The following is a 22,049-nucleotide window of genomic DNA, read 5'->3' as shown; positions in this document are numbered from 1 at the left end:
ATAGTGTGTAGTTCTGTTGTTCCTAGGGGTGAAATGAGGCCAAGCCAACTGGTCGCACTGCACAACAGCAACAACATGGTAATCAGAAGCTCATTGTTACTGAATGTAGAAACCCGAGACCTTGAATTCCACCCACCAGACAGACAGCTTTACCCTTATCTGAGTCCAGTATTTTTCTAAAGTGGTAGACCAAAAATTAGTTTTCCTCAGAGTAGCTGGTGAACTAGGAGAGGAATGACGGTGACAATACAAAGGCATGCAATAAATAAACACAAACAGCAATAGCTTCCTATACACATGCATAATGTGTTACACGCTATTCCAAGTTCTCCACGTACAAGGGGACTTGAACTCAAAAGAAATAAAAAATATAAACTTGGGGGAATGAACTCAAAAGAAATACAAAATATAAACTTTATTTCTCAACATAAGCTCTCAAAATACTTTTGTATGCAATGGTACCAATCATTTAATCTATCACTATATTAGGCTGGGTTGACTAGAGAAACAAATTCAGTGACACTCAAATATGGGTAAGAAAGAGCTTTATATTAAGAAGTAATTATATATCAAGAAAGCATCCCAGTTCAGTCCAGATCAAGTCCAAAAGTCCAATACTACTCCATAAGTCCCCCCTTCAGACTCATGCAGTCACAAGCTATGATGCAGAATGTAAGATTATCACAGGCTGGTGGGTGCAAAGTCTTGTGGATCCAGTGGTGGTGGTCGTATCTCCAGGGCTTGAGCGGGTGCCACAATAACCCCCCAACAGGAAGGGCAAAGCAGATAGAGATATTGACTCACCTCCAGAGAGTCTTTTATCATGGTGACACCTCCAAAAAAGGTCATCAAGCTGTAACCTGATTGACAGGTTAAAATCTACCCATATCTTTTTTCAGGTGCCATGTTGGCACATAAAACCGATCACAGTCCACTACTTGCCAACTTGGCACTTATACACAATTCTTTAGCTATATATAAATTTTAAACGACATAATAAAGTAAAATTTGTGCTTAACACAATAAAACTGAAATGCATACAAGCCAAACTTTGCCAGCCTTATGTAAACAAAAAAATCATATCAATGTGAATGAAGGGGAGTGCAGAGTGGAGACCCAAAGCCCATCTGTAGATAACTGGACATCCCCTTACAGAAGGGTCACAAAAAGAGATGAGCTAGTCAGTGTGCAGTATAGCACCAATGAAACATACAACTTTCCTCTAGTTCTTCCTCCCCTCACTATCATGATCCCAGTTCTACCTTATAAAACCAGCTAGACCAGAGCATGTACATGACAGATACAGATAACAGCTGGAAACACAGGGAATCCAGGACAGATAAACCCCTCAGGATAAATATTGAGAGTAGACATACCAGGAGGGAAAGGGGATGGTAGTGGGTAAAGGGGAAACCTATCACAATGATCTACATATAATCCCCTCCCTGGGGGACAGACAACAGAAAAGTGGATGAAGGGAGACATCATCAGTGAGTATAAGACATGAAAAAATATTAACATTTTATAAACGATCAAGGTTTCAAGGAGAAGAGAGGGAGAAATATGAGGAGCTGATACCAAGAGCTCAAGCATAAAGAAAATGTTTTGAAAATGATGATTGCAACAGATGTACAAAATTGCTTGACAGAATGGATGGATGGATGGATGGATGGATGGATGGATGGATGGATGGATGGTTGGATTGTGATAAGAGCAGTATGAGCCCCCAATAAAAATTATTTAAAATATATTCTGTCAGTGAACAAAACAAAAATACCTAACAATTACAGTAATATGAACACCTATACTATAATCATATCAAAATATCCCCTCACCCATGAAATTTTATAAGCCAGCCACTTTATGCCTTTATCCTCCCCATTTGGGGTATCTAATTTCTATATTGCCCACTTGTATTAACCCAGTGCTCTGAGAACACAAGCATGCTCTTTGATGTGGAGAATCTTCATTCCAGTTGGAATTTGTGAGTTCAAATCCATAAGCAAAATCAAATTAGAGACCTTCCATAAATTCAGTAGCAATATGTACCAATTAACAGATTCAATAATGCTATGTCTATCTGGTCAACTCAATGTGAGTCACCTTGCTTAGCCTCATCAAGGTGCCCACTGGTCATCTTGCCTTTGACCATGGGTCCCTTCACAAATTCTCCACAACCCTAGTCCCCTTGGACTAGGTCATGCCATAGGCTCAAGTTTCACACAATTCTTTGAACTTCAGACCAGCCAACCCACTCTTGTCACTGTGAACCAGGTCCATGGGTATCGGTGGCTAGACTAAGCCTATCTCTCTATTGCTGCTTTACTCCGGAGTCCACTCAAGTGGATCCAGGTGGTAACCTAGTGAGCTTTTTCAGGCTGCCTGCAGGATCTCTTAACTTTCAGTCCTAGAGAGGAGAGTTTCTTCATGGTTCCAAATATTTTCCAGCTTCAGGTGCAAACCACTAGTTCAAAATTCAAAAATTCTTTCTTCTATGGGTCAACAGCTCTCTCAGCAATTATTTTCAAATGGAAATATCTGGAGAACTCAAGGCACTGGGTGGGGCTTATATTTTCAGAACCTTCTTTGTAGGAATGTCCATTTAATTTAAATGGGCATGTCCACACCCATCTAAATTTCTAATTTAATATTGAAGGCAATGGGCTTATAAACTATCTTCATTTTTCCTAATGATCATTTTTATGACATAACAACAGGCAGAAGAAATCAGTATAAATCTAGTAGAGTAAGATGCTAAACACAGGCTTAAACAGTCAAATTCAACCCTTCTCATCTAAAATATCACATTCATATGAAATTTGGCCTTAGGCCTCTGGTTGTATCAAGCCAGAGTGAGGCCTTCTGTCAGCCATTGTGACGAAGCAGCATGGTTTCAGAAGAGAACTTCAAGGAGCAATGTTGCCCCCTGAGCTCAAAATTTACATTAATCACATTCATTTTTATCATTTCAAACAGGAATAACCGAAGTCAACAACCAAAGGAAAGAATCACAACTTTAACTTCCCATATTCTTTCCAGAAAACAGCCCAGTAAACTGCATGGACATATCTGATCTCCAGCTAGCCAATGAAGAAAAACTACCATAAACCAGAAGTTAAACAAGCATCCACACCCCATCTTCATGATTTGTTTCTCTAGAACCCCAGTCCCAATGGACTAGATGTGTTAGTCTGGGTTGACAAGGGAAACAAATTCAGTATATTCATATACGTGTAAGAAAGAGCTTTATATCAATAACAATTATATATCAAGAAAACATCCAAGCCCAGTCCAAATCAAGTCCATAAGTCCAATACTAGGTCCATAAGTCCCTCTTCGGACTCATACAGTAAGAAGCAATGATGATGCAGAATGCAGACTATCACAGGCTGGTCGGTGCAAAGTCCTGTGGATCCACTGGTGGTGCGCCCATCTCCAGGGCTCAAACAGGTCTCAGCTTAGCTCACCAACAGGAAGGGGAAAGCAGAAAGAGACAGTCACCCGCCTCCAGAGAGCCATTTATCTTGGTGGCACCTCCAAATGAAGTCATCAAGCTGTTACCTAATTGACAGGCTAAACTCTACCGGTATCTTCTTATGGGTGTCATATTGGCACAAGAAAACTAATGATCACAATCACTAAAGAAGGAAGTTAACCATGTCAATTCAGTGTTCTTTACATTTATAATTGAACAAGGCATTTTTAAGATTAGAAAAGAATCGAGGAGCCAAATCATGACTATAAGGCGGATATCTAATGACTTCCCACTGAAACGCTCCTAAAGTTGTCTTTATTAGATGACAGACATGAGCAGAATTGCCCTAGTGGGGAAGGACTCTCTGATGAAGGTCCCCATGGGTGATTTTCTGCTAAGCTGTGGATAACATTCATAAATAACATTTTCATAAAAAACAGATGTTATTCTTTTTTACCACTCCAGAAAGTCAACAAGCAAAATTGCCTTGAACATCCCAAAACACTGCTGTTGCTCTGGCCTTTGCCCTAGACCAGTCTCCTTTTGTTTTGATTGGACCAATTCCACCTCTTGGTAACCATCATCCAGATTGCAATTTGGCTTCAGGATTGTACTGGAAAAGCCATGTTTCTTTTCCTGTTAAAATTCTTCTAGGAAATGCTTCAGAATCTTTATCCCACTTGTTTTAAATCTCCATAGAAAGTTCTACTCTCATCCTAAGCAGATCCCAACAGTTTGAAGCCCAATAGTGTTGGAAGCCATCAAGAATAAAGCTTAACTTTAATTGTTCAGTCAGAATTCTGTAAACTGGACCAATTCAGATGTCTGTGATGGTGGCTATTGTTTCTGCTATTAGTTGTCAGTCTTCAATTAGGGCACAAACAAGATATGCCCTTGAAAATTGGTGCAGACAATATTCCAATTTGAGTTTTATCACCAGCGTCATCTTATCCTTTCTTAAAAAGAGTTATTCATTAATGAACTGCTGTTCCCATAAACTTTCTATAAAGTATCAATGATTTCACCATTCTTCCACTCACACTTCATCATAAATTTGATATTTGTTCTTGCTTTAATTTTAGCATGAGTCATGTTGTTCTGAGAGAGGCTCTTTTCTAACGGACGTCTTATCGCTCCTTGGACCTCAAACCAGATCCTATTCAGACATGTTATAGCACGTTAGGATGCGTTCATTTGGATTCAAAACATTTTTAAAACCCATGCATGGTATAGCACTTACATAATCTCCTGTTAACTTGTGAAGGGGTGGAGTCTAGCCGGCCAATCAGGCCATAGCCCATGAGGATTCCGTGTGGGCCTGGCCTTCTCCCAAGGATTCTGGAATTCCTGTATTCCTCCCTGGAGGCTGGGCACTCTCTCTGTTTCATCTTCCTGCTGACAAGTCACATGGAACTACATTGAAGCAGCCAGAGCCCTGGAACTGGAGGAGCCATGTGGAGACCCACACCAGGGCTGAGATACTTCCACCACCACTGGATCCCCATGACTTTTCACCCACTGGCCTGTGATCTTCCTGCATTCAGCATCATTGCATGGCTGCATGAGTCTAAAGAGGAATTTATGGACTAGTCTCGATATATATAGTAATCACAGACATTATTACCACAGACATTTTGAAGACTGTACTTGATCTCATTTCCTCTCCTCACAAAAATCTATGAATTACCCATTATGTTAGTCTGGGTAGACTAGAGAAAAAAATTCAGAGACATCTGTGTGTATGTAAGAAAGAGGTGTATATACAAGAGCAATTGAATATTGAGAAAACGTCCCAGCCCAGTTCAGATCAAATCCATAAGCCCAACATTAGCTCATATGTCTGATACCAATTCATAAAGTCCTCTTCAGACTCACGAAACACATGCAATGATGCCGAATGCAGGAGGATCACAGACCACTGAGTTGAAAGTCTTGTGGATCCAGTGGTGTTGTAAGCATCTCGGCACTGGCAGGGATCTCTACATGGCTTCTCCAGATCCAGAGGGCTGGTTTAATCAGGGTAGGTCCATGTGGCTTCTCCAGCTCTCAGAGCATAGCACCATGTGTCTTGTCAGTAGAGCGTCTCTCAGGGAGTGAGCAGAGAGAGAGAAGTGTCTTCTGCATCCAAGAAGGAAATATAGGAATTCTCAGAAGATGGTCATGCCCACACAGAGGCCTCATTGGTTATATCTTGATTGACAGGCCAGACTCCCCCCCTTCACTCATAATCCTCTCAAATTGACACCAGATTATATAACTACCACACCCATGCCCCTTTTATAGATAAGGAAACTGAACATGGGTGTTTAAATAAAAGTCCCAGGTCAAAGTATGTAACACCCAACTCGGGGGCACTGGCTCTTAAATATCCTTTCTTTCCTTTCTGAAAAGAAGACCACAGAGACTTTCAGCACTATAAAATGATATCATATCTATTTTCTCTCTACACTAATTCAAAATGGAATCATCAATCCATCCCATTCTTAGATTAAAATACCCCAGATCTAGGTTGAAAAAGAGAGCGCACTGAACTGTCTGCTACCTCAGAGAAAAAAACAATTTCCTTCTTTTTATTAGAGAGAGAAAGAGATATTTATCTATGGGATAAGACACTGGTGACAGGCAACGGACTGATAACTTCAATGTTGGTGCGTAAACTCACCAGAAGGCTAAAGTTGTTTGCTCTCAGAAAGATCTACAGCCTTGAAAATTCAATGAAATAGATTCGCTATGATTCAGAATCAACTTGAGGGCAGTGGTTTGGGTTTGCAGGTTGTTGATGTTGTTGTTAAACAGCTGTTCAGTAAGTTCCAACTCATAGTGACACTGAGTACAACAGCACAAAAACTACCTGGATCTTCACCATCCTCACAAGTGTTATGTTTGAGCCTGATTTCGGGTCTTCCTCTGTTTTGCTGACCTGGTTTATCAAGCATGATGTCTTTTTCCAAGACGAGTCTCTCCTAACATTGAGACGATGTCTAGCCATTCTCACTTCTGAGGAGCCTGCTGGCTGCACTTCTCCCAAGATAGATGTCATTATTCTTCTTGCAGTCCATGATACTTTTCAGTAGTATTCAAATGCACCGATTCTTCTTAGGTCTTTCTTATTCATTGTCCAACTTTCATATGCTTGTGAGTCAATAGGAAACACCATGGTTTGAGTCAAGTCCATCTTCATCCTCAATGACATCCTTGCTCTTAATACTTTAAAGAGTTTTTGTTCTGGACAGTTACCCAGTGGGATGCATTGTTTGATTTCTTGACTGTTTCTATAAAGATTGATTGTGGACCCAAGCAAGATGAAATCCTTGACTTTAATCTTTTCTCCATTTATCATGATATTAGTTCATGGTGAGTTCCTTATATTCAGTTGTAATTCATGCAGAAGGCTGCAGTCCTTGATTTTTGTAAGTAAGTGCTTCAAGTCCTTGCTTTCAGGAAGCAAGGGTGTGTCATCTGTTTGTGGAAGTTGATTAATAAACCTTCCTCCAATCCTGATGCCATGTTCTTCTTCATAGTATCCAACTTTTCAGATCATTTGCTCGGCATACAGATTGGATAAGTATCGTGAAGGGATACAATGCTGTCACACACGTTTCCTGAGTTTTAAATTGGGTGCTATTTCCTTGTTCTTGACAAATGACTGCCTCTTGGTCCCTGTCCAGATTTTGATTGAATACAATGAAGTATTTGGGGACCTCATTCTTCTCACTGTTGTCCATCATTGGTTACAATCTACATAATCAAATGGCGTTGCATAATCAATAAAACACAACTATTTTTATGCAGGCTCTGCTTTCCGCAAAGACCCGCCTAATATCAACAACGATATCCCTGGCACCTCATCCACATCTGAATCAGTCTTGAATTTCTGGTAGCGCTCTGCTGATCTACTTCTGTAACCATTGTTGAATGATTTTTCAGGAAAAAAAACATTTACTTGCATGTGATCTGAATTATGGTGTTTGATAATCTCTAAATCCTGTTGGGTCACCTTTCTTTATAATCGATACAGTTTCTGTTCTCTTCCAGTCAGCTGGCCAAGTTTCCTGGCTTCTGGTGCTTTATCGATTTGCTGAAACATTTTATTGCTACGCCATCAATTCTTGGAGACTTGTTTTTGGCTAACACCACCAGGGCAGCCTGGATTTCTTCCTGCAGCAGCATTAGTTCTTGACCATAGACTTTTTCTTGATTTGACAGAGTATCAACCATTTTAGTAAATGACTTTGTGTATCCTTTCCATTGTCTGTTGATGCTGCTTGCATAATTTAATGATTTTACCTATAGACTTCTTCAGTGTTGTAACTCAGAGTCTGAATTATTTTCTTTCCCTTCTTTCGGTTTGAGACATTCACGTTGTTCTTCATTTGGGGCTTTCTCAAGCCAGATCTTCTCGCGTGTCATTCTAATATTCTACTCGGCCTTTTCGAGCTGCCCTTTGAAAATTTCTGTTCCGCTCTTTTAATTAGTCCTTTCTCCCCGTCCTTTTCGCTACTCCACATCCAAGAGAAAGTTTCAGAGTCTTCGCTGACATCCACTTTGACCCTTTGTTTCTTTCCCGTCTTTCCGTGTCTGATGCTCTTGATGCCATCCCACAGTTCATCGCTCTTCTGTCACTAGTGTCTGATAGGTCAAATCTGCTCTCGAGTGTTCTCAAAAGGCCTGTGGGATATGCTCAACTCTTACTAGCTTTTGTGGACTTCTCTTGTTTTTCTTCAACTTCAACTTGAACTTACGTATGAGCAGCTGATGGTCTGCTCCACGGTCAGCACTGGCTTCACTTTGTCTGCTGCTATTGAGCTTCTCCGTGATCTCTTCCCATATATGTTGTCAATTAGATTATATACATTTTTTTCTAGAGAGATCCATGTGTACAGTCACCGATTCAGTTCCTGACAAAAGATATTTTCAATGAAGAAATTATTGGCTGAGCTTGAAAAATTCTATTATATGATCTCTGGGTTCATTTTGACAACCAAAGTAATGTTTTCCAACTACTGTTTCTTCCTTTTTATTTCCAGTGATTGAATTCCAATCGCCAATAATTATTGGGAGAGTTAGGTTTTATGTCGACTTAGGTGTATCAGGATTTGCAGTAGTTTGGCAGTTAAAACTAGTAATCCCCGCAATATTGTGCAACATAATGTAATGGATCCCAAAATAGGATCTGTTGTAAGCAGCCAAGCAGTTACAAGAAGATTAGGGTAGACTGCACCCCCCTCCATTACTCAGGTCACAGCCCTGACACTTTGGAAAGGAAGTTTCCTAGGGGATGTGGCCTAATTCCTATGATGGACTGTGTGGGAATGGTAGCTTCTTTCTTGCTTGGTCTGGATCCTGCATCTGTCTCACTAATCTCCAGTTCTCTGAATTTGAGCCAATGACCCACCATATTGCCTGCTGACCTGCTAAACAAGGATTAATCTGCCTCTGTATCCATCTGCCTGTGGTCTTCCTGCTTCCTGGTTTGTCATCCTCCAGGATAACCAGACTGGACTTACTCACTTCTATTATTGTGTGAGCCATTTCTTGATACAAATTTCTCTCTTCACTTATATATGTATGTGTGAATATATGTGTATGTGTTAGCACACATATATGCAAGCAAATATATATGTATATCTACATATATATGTCATTGGTTTTGTTTCTCTGGGGAACCCAATCTAATAAAACGATCAATGCATCTTAATTGCATTGATCAATTTCAAAATAAAGTTGGTAGAATATGCAATTTCTTCATCACCATTTTTAGTATTTGGTATGTAGATATGAACAGTAGTTTTACTAACTGCACTTCCCTGTAGGGCTATAGATAATAATCCATCACAGACAGCATGGTACTTCAAGACAGATTTTGAAGGGTTCTTTTGGCAATTAATGCAATGCCATTCCTCTTGAATTTACTCATTCTTGTCACAGTAGACCACACAACTTTCAGATTCAAAGTGGTCCAGATCCATCTATTTCAGCCCACAAGCTCTTTGGATGTCAATCTTTATGTATTCCATTTCATTTTTGATGGCTTCCAATTCCCCTAGATTCGTACTTCATACATTCCACTTTCTGATTATTAATGTGTGTTTCCAGCTGTCGTTGTTTGCATTCTGAGTCATGCCTCATCAGCAGATGAAGGTTCCCGAAGCTTCACACCATCCACATCATGTGCTCGACTCTACTCTGAGAGTGCTGCTCTCTTGTTCCTTCAGTGTCTTCCAACCTGAGGGCGCAACTTCGGGCCTATGTCTGCAGATGCTCTGCTCCTAGTCAGATTCTCAGTGAGTAATTCCCTGGAAGGAGACAGGCCATTCCTTCTTAGTTTATTCAGAGTGTTGAAGTTCAGCTGAAATCTGTTTGCCTTGGATGAGCCTGCTGGTATTTGAACTATTGATGACAACGTCCCTGGCATCACAGCAACAGGCAGGTCACCACAGTCTGGTAAAGTGACCAACAAATGGTGGAGATGACAAAAAATAAAGTAACACAGTTCCACATCCTGTCATATTGGATCCTACTCTTGGAAACCCCATGTAACTCAAGATAGGACTGTGTCCCCTATGGCTTTCAGTGATTGATGTTTGGGAAATACATTTCCAGTACTTTCTTCTGCGATGCCTCCAAGTAGACTCAAGTCTCCAACATTTAGGTTCGCCTCTGAGCACTTAACCACGTGGAGCATCCCGGCACTCACATAATGTGACTTGGTTGTTTTGGTGAGGTGAATTTTTATAGATGATTTGTAAACTATCTTCCTGTTTGATGTAGATGCAATAGAATGTGTCCCCATTACTAACAAGGGTGGTGCTGAGCACTAGGGAAATGGAAGAGAGCTAGTGCAAGCCTAGGACCGTTCAACAATTCACCTGTAGAGCAATAAACTACGGTGACCATGTCACAGCTGACACCATGTCATGGGATGTGTATTTTTGCAAACCTAACAAACTTCGAGCTAACATTTATTGATTTGGAGGCTGAGGATTTCCCAATCACTGCATGTTATCAGATCTTTAATATTTAGCATCGAGCCCAGAGGGCTGAGTTAATCATAATCTGTGGGTTTATGATGCGTCATCAAAATCTACAAGGCCCCACTCTAGGTTTTATTTATTCATTCTCTTTCATCTCCATTCCCAATTACAAATCCTCTTTGCCAAGAGCAACTCTTCCAGTAGGTTTGATGTTGAGCCTTGAATTAACAAAGTATGAGAAATGTGTGCGCATAGGGGGGGGTGTGAATGTATTTTTCATGGTGTAAATGTTGATGTACTACTTATTCCATACTTTCTTACATTTGTCTCTCAACCATGTTCTTAGAACCTGTTCCGAAGGCTGAATGTAAATGTAGCTCTTTGCCTTTCCGGCTATGACAGAGCATTTCACAGGGTGCATCCTCCCCAATTGAATTCTCCATTTCCAATGATGGAATAATAACTAGACTGGTACGTTTCTAAAATTAAAAAAAGAAGACATCCCATCAAATATCTAGCAGGTTCACACATTCATGCAAAACTTAGAAAGGGCGATTTTCCATGACAGTCTGTCTAGCCTGGACCATCTTTCTAAGGGTGGTTGCAGAGCACAGAGCCTTGGGAATTCGAGATGGCACCTTCCCCTGGAGATCGGAGGGAAGGTGTTTGTTTGTTTGCTTGCTTTTTCCTATCCTGAATAATTAAGTTAGGGAGCATCTTCATCGCCAAGGATTTTCCAAATAGCAAAGTTTCCCTCCTCTTTCTGAGATTTGCTTTTATTCTCATTCGTGGAGAGGCGCACAGGCAAGTGTCTTCAGCTGGGAGCTCGTTCTGCAGAGCCCCGCCATGGAACTGCGGCAAGAAGGAGCTCTACTGTCAATCTAACTCTCAAGTTGCCTGGTGTGACCTGAGGACTAAGCCATTTAAATTCACTCGTGCTCAGAGTTTCCTGACTCACCAAGTTTATGGAAGGCTACCACGTCAGTCTAGTGCTTATGCTACTGCTTAGGACTGTCTGATCACCTAACAAAGAAGAAAGTGTGTGCACCGAGTTAACTTATTCTCTTTCTTTTCTCGCATGGAGGTAGAAGCTCCTCATGCTAACTAGGCCCAGACTTTCCCCTGCTAACCACTGCACTTTCCGGCCTCCCTTGCAGCTAAGCATAAAGAGTATCTGATCAATAAGTAAAAGTAGTCTATGCAACATCTCAGAGGTGGTCTTCAAAAAGGTACACCTTTCTTCCATGTTCTCCTTATGGAAACCATGGAGGGAATGGGATGGGATGGGGTGGAATGGGATGGGGTGGAATGGGATAGGATAGGATGGGATGGGATGGGGTGGAATGGGATGGGATGGGATGGAATGGGATGGGATGGGATGGGAGACATATTGCTTGGAGTGGGAGCAGTCATATTGAATGATGAGGTAAACTGAAGAATGGGTGTCCTACTTTTAAAGGAAACATAGAGATGGAGCAAGACAGAGGGAGCTTGGTTCTTAACACCATGAAGCACCGCAACTTCAGGAGATGCCGTGTCAATGTAGACTGGTGTACAAGGAGACTTCCAAAAGTTCGTGGAAAAATGGAATTCGAAGATAATGAATTTTTTCAAAATTTTTTTTGAAATCTCTCTTAGAAGCAAAATAAACTTTAAAATAGCAATTAAAAATAAAGACCCACCACTGTTATTTTAGATAGTCTGCCACTCATAACTAAGTATGATCCTAACAATCTAGTTAATGTGTGAATGATATTTGGGATGGATGCATATGCCTGAGAACTATATTTTTTCCCATCAGAACTTAGAGAACCGTGCATGATTATCTCATTGGAAAAAAACAGGAAATTTCACCCAATAAAATCATCTCAGTGCATTAGCTTCTTCAGAATCTCAGTTCTATGTTATATTCTTTAGTACAATTTTCCCTGCATAGACCACACAGACATTTGAAGATCCCTATCAACCTCTCTCCATACAAAGCAGATGCAACTGCTGCATGAACTCATGGATGTCATTGAAATATGATTTAAGGCTGGCTCTTCCAGGAATTTGTAGCAGAACTTAGACTTGGCATTAGGTCATAATAAAATCAGTTGCTAAATCAAGTTTCTGTGTTCAACGTTTTCCTGAATGAACATAAATATATATTCACCAAAGCCACTCTATGAGCATCCCCTCTCGGCAGCATGAGCGTGAGATCGCTGAATGCTGTCATTCAACAAGTATGTGCAGCGTCGGGAGCTAAGCTCTAGGCACTGTTGCAGGAACTGACGAGCAGGAAGTCAAGGCAGCCCCTCTCAGTGATTTCATGTTCTATTGGAGACTCAACTATAAACAAGCAGACTAATCAATTACCAAACAAGACAAACGGCCCAGAAGAAAGGAAACCATCTCAGAGTTTTCTCTAGATTGTGGGTTAGGAATGAGGCTCCGTCCTGATGCATTTCCACTTAAGTGTACATTTAGGGTGTAGAAAAAAACAAGAAACAGACCACTGTTTTTGCTGGAAACTTTGTCCAAAGCTATATTGTATTTTTGTGGACATAAATGAGAAATCCTTCAGCTTGTTCATGTCCATCCCAGGCCCTCTGGAAGAAGCCTGAGCTCTGCAGCTGCTGTTAACGCCTAAGGATGGACTCCATTTCATAGTGGGTTACAAGCTGAGCAAGCAACCACACAGTCAGCAGTTCAAACCAACCAGTCCCTCTGCGGTTGGAAGACACGACTTTCTACTCCTGTAAAGATGTACAGCCTCGGAAACCCCCAGGGGCCGTTTGACCCTGCCCTATAGGGTGTCTCTGCGTTGGGATCTGCTGGATGACAGTGAGATGTGTGGGTTTGGGGAGGTATGTTGTCTGTTTATTTAGTGTAATCACTTCCACTGCCTGATGAAATAAGTTTGTATTAGCCTCCCTGCGCTTATGTGTGAGAAAACTGAGATCACATGGCCTTGTGGGACAGAAGGCCAGAGGGCCTCCATGACAGAGTTGGGGAAACTCCCCATGGATCTCTCCTTCCTGGCTCTGAACAGGCAGCAGGACTCCTGTGGGAGGGAAGGGTGGTTTAAACTCACAGATTCCGTCATGGACCACTGTCCCTCTTCCCCCCAGGCCTCAGTAAGTCAAAGTCTTGGTAATGTCAACCATGACTCATCAAGTAATAATTCAAGGAAGAGCATGGCTGAGGCAGACAATGCACCCTATCGTGTGGTACTCAAATGTCTTGGTGAGGCAGAGACATGATCTTGGGGGAACTCTTGCATGTCCTTGTGTTTACCTCATCTTCTTTGTGACTACCTAACTTGGCAAACCCTGAGATGTTGGCATCATGGCCCTGAGAGGGCTTTCTAGCTCCTTACATGGCACCCTGTTGGGTAAAAAGAGCGGGTCAATGGCAGAGAGGAAGACCCTCACGAGATGGATTACCACAGTGGCTGCAGCAACGGACGTGCACAGAACACTCACTGTGAGGACGGCGCAGGACCCGGAGGAGAGGTGCCCTGTTGCACACGGGATCGTTAGATACGGGAGCTGATCCGATGGCACCGAACAAGGAACGACAGCGACGCGGCACCTTGAACCCTGTGATACGGAAGGGACCCTGACACGGTCAATCTCCAAAGAGTGACTTGAACAGTTTGCTTTGGAGAAGCGGTTGTCTCAGTCACTGTGTCAGCTTTGTCTGCCTGAGCGAGCGACAGGCTAAACCCTGTTGAGAACAAAAAGTGTTGCCTTGAATTGATTGTGGCTCCTCCTGGTGACGGCCCCAGGTGTGCAGGGTTTCCCATAGCGGATTTTTCAGAGCCAGAGCATCACGCTTTCTCCCAAGGTACCTCTGGGTGGACTTGAATCTCCACTAAATTCCCAGTTAGCCACAAGCTGTGCTCACCATTGGCATCACGCAAGCATTCCAGTCAGAGCACAGTGTTTCGTCGGCTTGTGCCCTGCCACACAGGTAGAGCAGTCATTTGACGGGAGTGAGGCCCTCTGCCAGCCATACGTGTTTCGCTTCATTTGGAAAAGTTACTTCTCCTTTTTGAATTCCTAGGTTTTGGGGTGTATTTTTTAACCATTCTTTGTTGTTCTTATTAAGTGTCACCAGTCGGCTCCAAGTCATAGTGACTTTAAACACAACAGAACGAGACACTGCACATTCCCATGCCATCCTCACAATTGTTGCTATGCTTGAGCCCACTGTTGCAGCCTTGGTGCCAACCCATAGCCTTGAGGCCCTTCCTCTTCCTCGCTGCCCCTCTGACTTGCCAAACAGGATTATCTCCTCCAGGACTGGTCTCTCATGACAATATGTCCAATGTATGAGACAGTCTCGCCACCCTTGCCTCTAAGGAACATTCTAGGCTGTTTCTTCTAGGCTGCTCCATTCTTCTTCCGTCTTACTTATTCAATGTCCAACATTCACTTTCCATCAAGTGACACTGCCATCAAACCAATGCCAACTGTGGTGACTCTAGAGAGCACAGCAGAACCTCCCTGAAGTTTCCCAGGCCAAACTTGTTCGCAGGAGTAGAAAGCCCCGTCTCTCCCAAGGACCAACTGATGGCTACAACTCACAGCCCAACTCATAACCACTGTGCCACCAAAGGCCCCTTTGCATGTACATGAGGGGACTGATGATACTGTGGCTTGGGTCAGGCACATGTTAGTCCTCATTCTGGCACACTAAGGTGCCAACACCAACACACAGCCACTTACTGTTTAGATGGCCCAAACCGGCAAATAAGTAGCCACTGAGAAGTCTAACTGCTTTATATACTCAGCTTCTACTAATTAGAGATAAGTTACAACCCTGTTGTTAGAAAAAATCTATGGCGTCCTGGTGGTGTACTGATTAAGCATTGAGCTGCAATCTGCATGGTCAGCAGTTCAAAACCATCAGCATTCTGTGGGCGAAAGACTGGGCTCTCTACTCCAGTAAACAGTTACAGTCTTAGGGGAAGCCCACAAGAGGTCGCTATGAGCCAGCATTGACGCTGTGATAGTGAGCAAAGGTGATTACACTCTAAGATGCTGGTCTCCGTTGAAACATTGTGCCCCAGAGATACCCTGCATCACTGAGCAGACATCACCTTGGAGCACAGAAGTCCCACCCCCTTGTCCTCTTCCCTGGGAGTTTTCGAGCCTCCTTCCTCTTCCGCTGGCTCCCTGAGACCCTGTCCTCTGGAAGACTTCCCTACGTGGACTGTCCCTGTGGGACCCAATGAAATCGGTCCCTACCATGACGACCCCCCACAGCCAAAGTCAAAGTCGACCTGCACTCCACAGTCCTCAAGGCTGTGACCACCAGGAAGTCGGCCTTCCATCTTTCTTCTGAGGTGGCCTGGGGTGGGTGTGACCTGCCAAGCTTCCCCTTAATAATGGGGACTTTAACCGATTGCGCCATTCAGGTATTTACATCTGGGTCATTGCACAATCCCCCAAACAAACAAACAACAAGCAAGCAAAGCAAAACAAAGCAGCTCACCACCACTCAGTCTGCGCCCGCTCAGAGGGCATCGACAGGACCTCTTTGGCAGGGAATCTTTCAGGAGCAGAAAAGCTCCTCTTTCTCCAGTGGAATGACGGGAGGGTTCAAACTGCGGGCGGTTAGCAGCCCCAGGTGAACTGATCCCACCAACACCTGGCCCCGTCAATGGCTTCTGCAACACTGCTCTCTTGTGGTCATGTCTGGAATTCCCTGGGACTCGCTCCAACGGAACCATGTAGTTAGTCTGAGCCAAAGAAGCAGATTGGCTGTTCAGCGCTGTCTTTCTAAACAGTCTCTCTCTATACATATTCTGCTGTTCAGTTGACGGGGCATTTTCACAGGCGTATCTGTGAGAGTTTTTATGCTCATTTTGAAAATGAGGAAAGAAGCAGAGTCCTTAATTGATTGCCTCGGCTCTTGTAGCTCTTCCATGTCCAAGTAAGTCCTAGACTAATTTGATCTTGCATGAGTCACCCTTTCTTTCATTCAACCTGCGTCTATAGACTACTAAAGAAGCACTGGGACGGCCTCATGGTGAAGTTACTGACGCTTAAATGCTACGTCCTGCACCCACATGGGCCCTTTCCAGGCCGCTGGTGGAAGCCTAGAAACTCCTCTACCCAGCCATGTAATATTGTAAAAATTACAAAATTACGATATTTCAGCCCCAATTCGGTTAAGATCCCCATCTCACTTCTTGGTTCCATCACATTTCTCCTCTCTGCCGGCCCCGACGTCTTAGCATTCCAGTTAAGTAGACAGGGAACAGCAGCTGCATTGGGTTTCCGTGCAGGGGACATATTGGTGCACGTGCTGTCACTCCATTGCATAGGGAAGCCATTGTTTAGGGAGGATGTGCAGGCCCCCGCCCCCCAGCCCACTAACTCAAAGTTCAGGGCCAGAGATCTTCAGAGTGCCCTTTGAGGGGTTCAGTTCTTCTCATCACCTCCTGGCTGAAACAGAATTTATTTCCTTGTCAGGAATATAAATGCCAAAAAGGAGGCCAGTTGCCTTGGAGTCAACGCCAACCCATGGCGACCGCGTGTGTGGGTGCAGAGCTGTGCTCCACAGAGTTTTCGATGGCTGATCTCGGGGGCGGGAAGGGGGGAGGAGTAGTGCATTGCCAAGCCTTTCTTCCTAGGTGCCTATGGACTCACACCTCTAAACTTTCCGTTAGGAACTGAACGCCTTAACCATTTGCATGACTCAGGGACTCAGCCAGGAATGTAAAACTGAAACCGGAAAATAAATAAGGAAACACAAAAACCCATTGCCATCAAGTCGATTCCACTACAGAGAACGGAGTAGGCTTCCTGAGAATGTAAATCTTTACAGGAACAGACAGCCTGGAATCAACTTGATAATCAGTCATGAGACACAGAGACTACCCTTTGGGGGTTCTGTTTTTAATGAGGATTATGTGCAACCTAATTTATCAGGATCTTCTGGTTGTATGACCCAAACCTCTGGGCGCTCGAATAGCAAATGCACTCAGATGAAAGTCATGGCTTCAGCATCCAAACTAGCAAGGCTTTTTAAAATCCCAATTACTATGTGCTAGAAGAATAAACATAATGCTATCTTTCTGTTCTCAGTACACACAGTAAATTTTCCTATGACTCATCAAAAGGTATGCACCAAAAAGAGACAGAAAGAGGTATGATAGATCTTTGCTAGGCAATTAATTAATAAACACGGGCTGCTTTTTCTGGAATTTGTAGGGTTGTTTTTTGTTTGGTTTATTTAAATGAACAATTTTCCTTTGTTTCTGTTCTGATGACATATTCATTTTTTCTTCCTGTTTTTTCTCATTTATAATTTTGTAGCAGTTTCTTTAAACAGGACCCCAACATACATTTTGAGAGGCACTATTCCACCCACAGCGGCAAGCACTTTCTAAGTTATCGGTTTATGAGACGATCAATTCATCTTTGTAAACTGGGTAGCAGAGACCAGGGTGGGAAGAAATAAAGCTTGGAAAAGAAGGCTGGAGGGGGGCACCAGACGTGAGGATGGTCAGAATTAGGGGAGGGAGTCGGAGTATGGGGAAGAGGACATAAGATGCAGGAGCCAGAGTTCTAGATGCTGCCCCCATTTCTCAAGTTGGGGTTGGAGATTCAAGCTACAGAAACCAGGGAAGCAAAACACGATGGAGCTTGAGAAAGATGTTCACACTGTCCTGAGCTTCTCATTGCTAGTTTCTTCCACCCTCGGCACCTGGCGGCGAAGACCATGCCCGTTCTAACTCGTCTCATCTCTTCTCCCTCAGAAGCCAGCAGAGCATCCCATTACCAAGCTAGTGTGGTGTCTTTATCAAAAGAGAACATTTCTTCATATATTTGAGTGATGGGCTCTGTGTCTTATCACCCAAACACCTATAAGAAAGTGGCTATTAATCTTCCTTCTACACAAGAAGCACTGTACAACTTCTTAACAAATTCGTTGCCAGTCTAATTTGGCGAGCCTGGGATGGAGATTTACATGCACCTCGGATGTTTCTAATATATGTGTCGTGGGGGACGCCATCAGGCAGCTCCTTGCGTTATAATCGACCTGAATTACATGGAATAGAATTCACAGGAATATACGACAGGAAGGAGGCTCACAGTTACCGCTGCAGTTCTAGTAATGACCGCCAGGTGGCGAGCGACCCACACAACCCGCAAAACTCTGCCTAGGCATTCCTCGCCAGAAGGTGAGAGTGAGGCGTTTCACCCTCTGGGCGCTGGAATGCCTGATGCTACCACAGCCCAAGTCTTGCCATGGTACCCAGAATGGGGTAATAGCACGCTGAATCCATGACACCGTCTTCTGACCCCCAGGAGCCATGATTTTTATTACAGCAAAGAGAGCAGGCTGCGCAAGAGACATTTGCTCCATCTTGAGGAAAAGATATTTTCACTTCTGTCTTTCTTTTTGTTAAGGGAGGCAAGGAGGGGATGGGGTTGTTGCAGTGTTGTGGGCCAGGACTGAGTACACCATATGGTGAGCCCCCCGGAGGCAAAGATATTGTGCCTGCTCGTTTTCGTACACGGAGAACTGCTTTAGAGATGCAAGCAACTGGCCCAAGGTCACAGAGCTAGAAAGTTCCAGAACATGAACTGTCTGAAGTGGCTCCCTCTCTCCCTGTCCGTTTGGAGGCCTTAAAGGAGGTTGTGCGTCTGTTAGTTGCTGGTGGGTTTGTAATATAGGAGAAGCTTGGGGTGACCTACTGGGGAAGAGGGACTGGATGACTTCAGGGTAGTGCTGATTTTGTGTGTTTCTTTAGTAGGTGGCTGGAGGTGCAGGGGAGGGGGAATGGGGGGGGGCGGGATGTCCTATTGTTGTCCCACTGTTTCAATAAGATCTTTTTCTTTTTAGTTTTATTTTGTTTTGCTTTGTTTTCTTCTGTGAAGCTACAAGTTTATTGTAGCTGGTGGTGTTAGTTGACACCGATCCCGACTGAAATCATGGTGACCCCAGGTGTGTGCAGAACAGAGCTGCCTGGACGGCTTTGCACGGCTGGTGGCCCTTGGAAAGCAGGTCACCATGCCTGTGTTACCAGGAACCTCTAGGTGGATTTGAACTGCTAACCTTCCTGTGAATCATCCAACGCATGACTATTGATACTACTTGGGAATTCTTTCTGGTTTTCCCCCAGTGTTCTATATTTCTAAATCGCACAGTACAACTGCTTGACCCTATCCTGGTAGAGTCACTGTTTCTGAGTTGGTGAATCACAGCAGGGCACATTTTCTACAAGAAGGTCTTTTCTAGGAACCAATTTCAGTGTCTTGTGGTCTGCGTGAATAACCTTGTATAGCAGACTTTCTGAGTAACAATTCAACAGCAGACCCTATTTTCATGAACTCTTCTATTTTCTTAGGCGATGTCTCCCTTTTATTGTTTTAGAATTCTTCATTTATCTTTTTTTTTTCCTGGCCACTGCTAGTGCTCTGACATCATTTTAAAAACTTGTTGTCTGGTCCTGCGCAATGTTTTGAAGAGCTATGAAACATTGGCCGCCTGACCCATGGCTCTCCTGAAGCAGAGCGGGAATTCTTATTGGAGGCGATTATTGTGGCTTTTATTATAAATGCTTGCTGGAGCGATGAGCAGATCAAACTTGATTGCTTTTAGCTATAAATGACATTCTCAACCCCTCAGATGAATAGCCCATACGTGTAATGTTTGTTCTCATGTGATTAACAAACAGGTACCCATGTGGGGTTAGTGACGAATTCGAAAAACACTGCCATCCAGGGGAATCCAGCTCAAAGCGACCCCTAGAGGACAGGGCATAGAACTGCTGCTGTGGGTGTCTGAGACCCAGCATACATCTTCACAGGAGCAGAAAGCCCCTGAAGAGCAGGCTGGCGGTGTCAAACTGCTGACCTTACAGTTAGCAGCCCAAGGCAGATCCACTTCACCACAGGACCTGTTTTAAGTCTTTTACGAATATTGTCGTTTAATCTTACCCCTGCTGCTGTTTCTTTCTGGATTTTTTTTTGTCAGTGAATAGCCAAAGATTATTAGAAAGCATTGTCTTGCCTTTGAAGAACAAAAACAAAAAAGAAAATCAGGTACTAGCCTTGTCCTCTGGTGAATCTGCAAACACTAGTTCAAACACTTGTTCTAGGGAGGAATCCCTGGGAAGGTTGAAAGGATTCATCAGCTGACTTGGGGGTGTGGCTTCTCAGGCGGACTCTGGGTTAAACACTCCCCCAACTTTCTCTCCCCTCCCCCCTCCCCCCACTCACTCCTTGCTCCCTAACCTGTCCAGAGCAAACCTATCCTAGTTTAAGGGCCTGTGTTCAGGCCTAAGTCAAGGTGGTCACCAGGCTGCATTAAAAGACCAGTTATTCCCCAGCCCCTCCACAAGGAGTCAGGCTGAGCTGGACTTTGGGAAGGTGGTGATGGACACAGGGCACGTGGCCACACAATGGAGACGTACGACTGACCTCAGTCACTGCCACAGACTGCCCCTGCTTTCAAGAGGCCATAGGAGCATTTCAGGAGAGCCAGGGCTCCAGGTCCCTGAGTGCTCTGCCCAGGTCCAAGGCTGCCCCACCCCCCACCCCCAAGAACGCCCTTGAGCACCTAAAGGCTCACAGTCCCTCCAAGCTTCTCAGAGTTCCTTGGCCTTGAGGCATAGTGGCCCTTTCCAAGGGCAGGGAGCCTTAGGGCCTCCGTCCTAGGTAAAGACTTGGAGGGCAGCTAGCTTTGTGGGCTTGTTAGCCTTGGGTACCAGGGGTGAAGAGATGGGTGTTCCTGGTGTCACAATCAATGGCAGGGAAGGAGGGCCCTGAAAGGGTCAAAAGAGGGTGATGTGGGGTGTGTGGCAGAGGGTAGTGAGACTGGAAAAGAGCAAAGTCAGAGGTTGGGGGAGGAAGGTTGGGGACCTATGAATTTGAGAAGGCTATCAGGTGGGGGGAAATAGTAGTCCCCTCCCCTATATGCAGACTGTCACTTTAGGTTAGCCTGAGCCCTTATCTGGCTCATTAGCATGAGCTGTGGCTAATGTGCTTAAACCCTCTAATTATTTATTATGCAGCCTCAGAGTGGGTCCCAAGCCCCAGGAGCACTTGCGGGCAGGCAGAGGCGGTGGCACCGGACCCCCCGGGGAGGGCTGGGGCTCAGCGCCCAGTTTGTCCACCGGTTGCTTGGAGGGGACAGCCTTTCTGACCCTGGAACCCCACAGCACCTGGTCCACCTAGGGGAGTGGTAGTGCTTGGGTCTTCCGGTCAGTGGCAGTTGCAGGCAATGAGGAAATACCTTCACCCCAGAATCCGGCCCTTGGGGAGGCAGACACCCCAACACCAGCCAGGCTCCTCCTCTCCAATTGCCATCTCCCAAGACAGAGGGCCCAGCAAGAGACAAAAACTGGGGCCAGGGACTGCGTGAGGATCAGGGGAACCTTCCAGAAGGACCTGCAGGGAGAATATAAAGTTTGTGTTAGTCTGGGGAAGGCCATCTGTTCTTGTTCTCTCTCTCTCTCTCTCTCTCTCTCTCTCTCTCTCTCTCTCTCTCTCTCTCTCTCTCTCTCTCTCTCTCTCTCTCTCTCTCTCTCTCTCTCTCTCTCTCTCTCTCTCTCTCTTCCTTTCTTTCCTCCTTTCCAAATGGGTCCGAAAAGT

General features: G+C 44.2%; 1 pseudogene; it reads right to left on the bottom strand.

The window, feature by feature from the left end:
* Positions 1-19,630: 19,630 nt before the first annotated feature.
* On the bottom strand, positions 19,631-19,950 carry LOC142450746 (complex III assembly factor LYRM7 pseudogene; annotated as a pseudogene).
* Positions 19,951-22,049: the final 2,099 nt, after the last annotated feature.

The sequence above is a fragment of the Tenrec ecaudatus genome, chromosome 6, assembly GCF_050624435.1.
Source record: "Tenrec ecaudatus isolate mTenEca1 chromosome 6, mTenEca1.hap1, whole genome shotgun sequence".
Classification (NCBI taxonomy): domain Eukaryota; kingdom Metazoa; phylum Chordata; class Mammalia; order Afrosoricida; family Tenrecidae; genus Tenrec; species Tenrec ecaudatus.
This window is presented reverse-complemented; position numbering and strand designations above follow the sequence as displayed.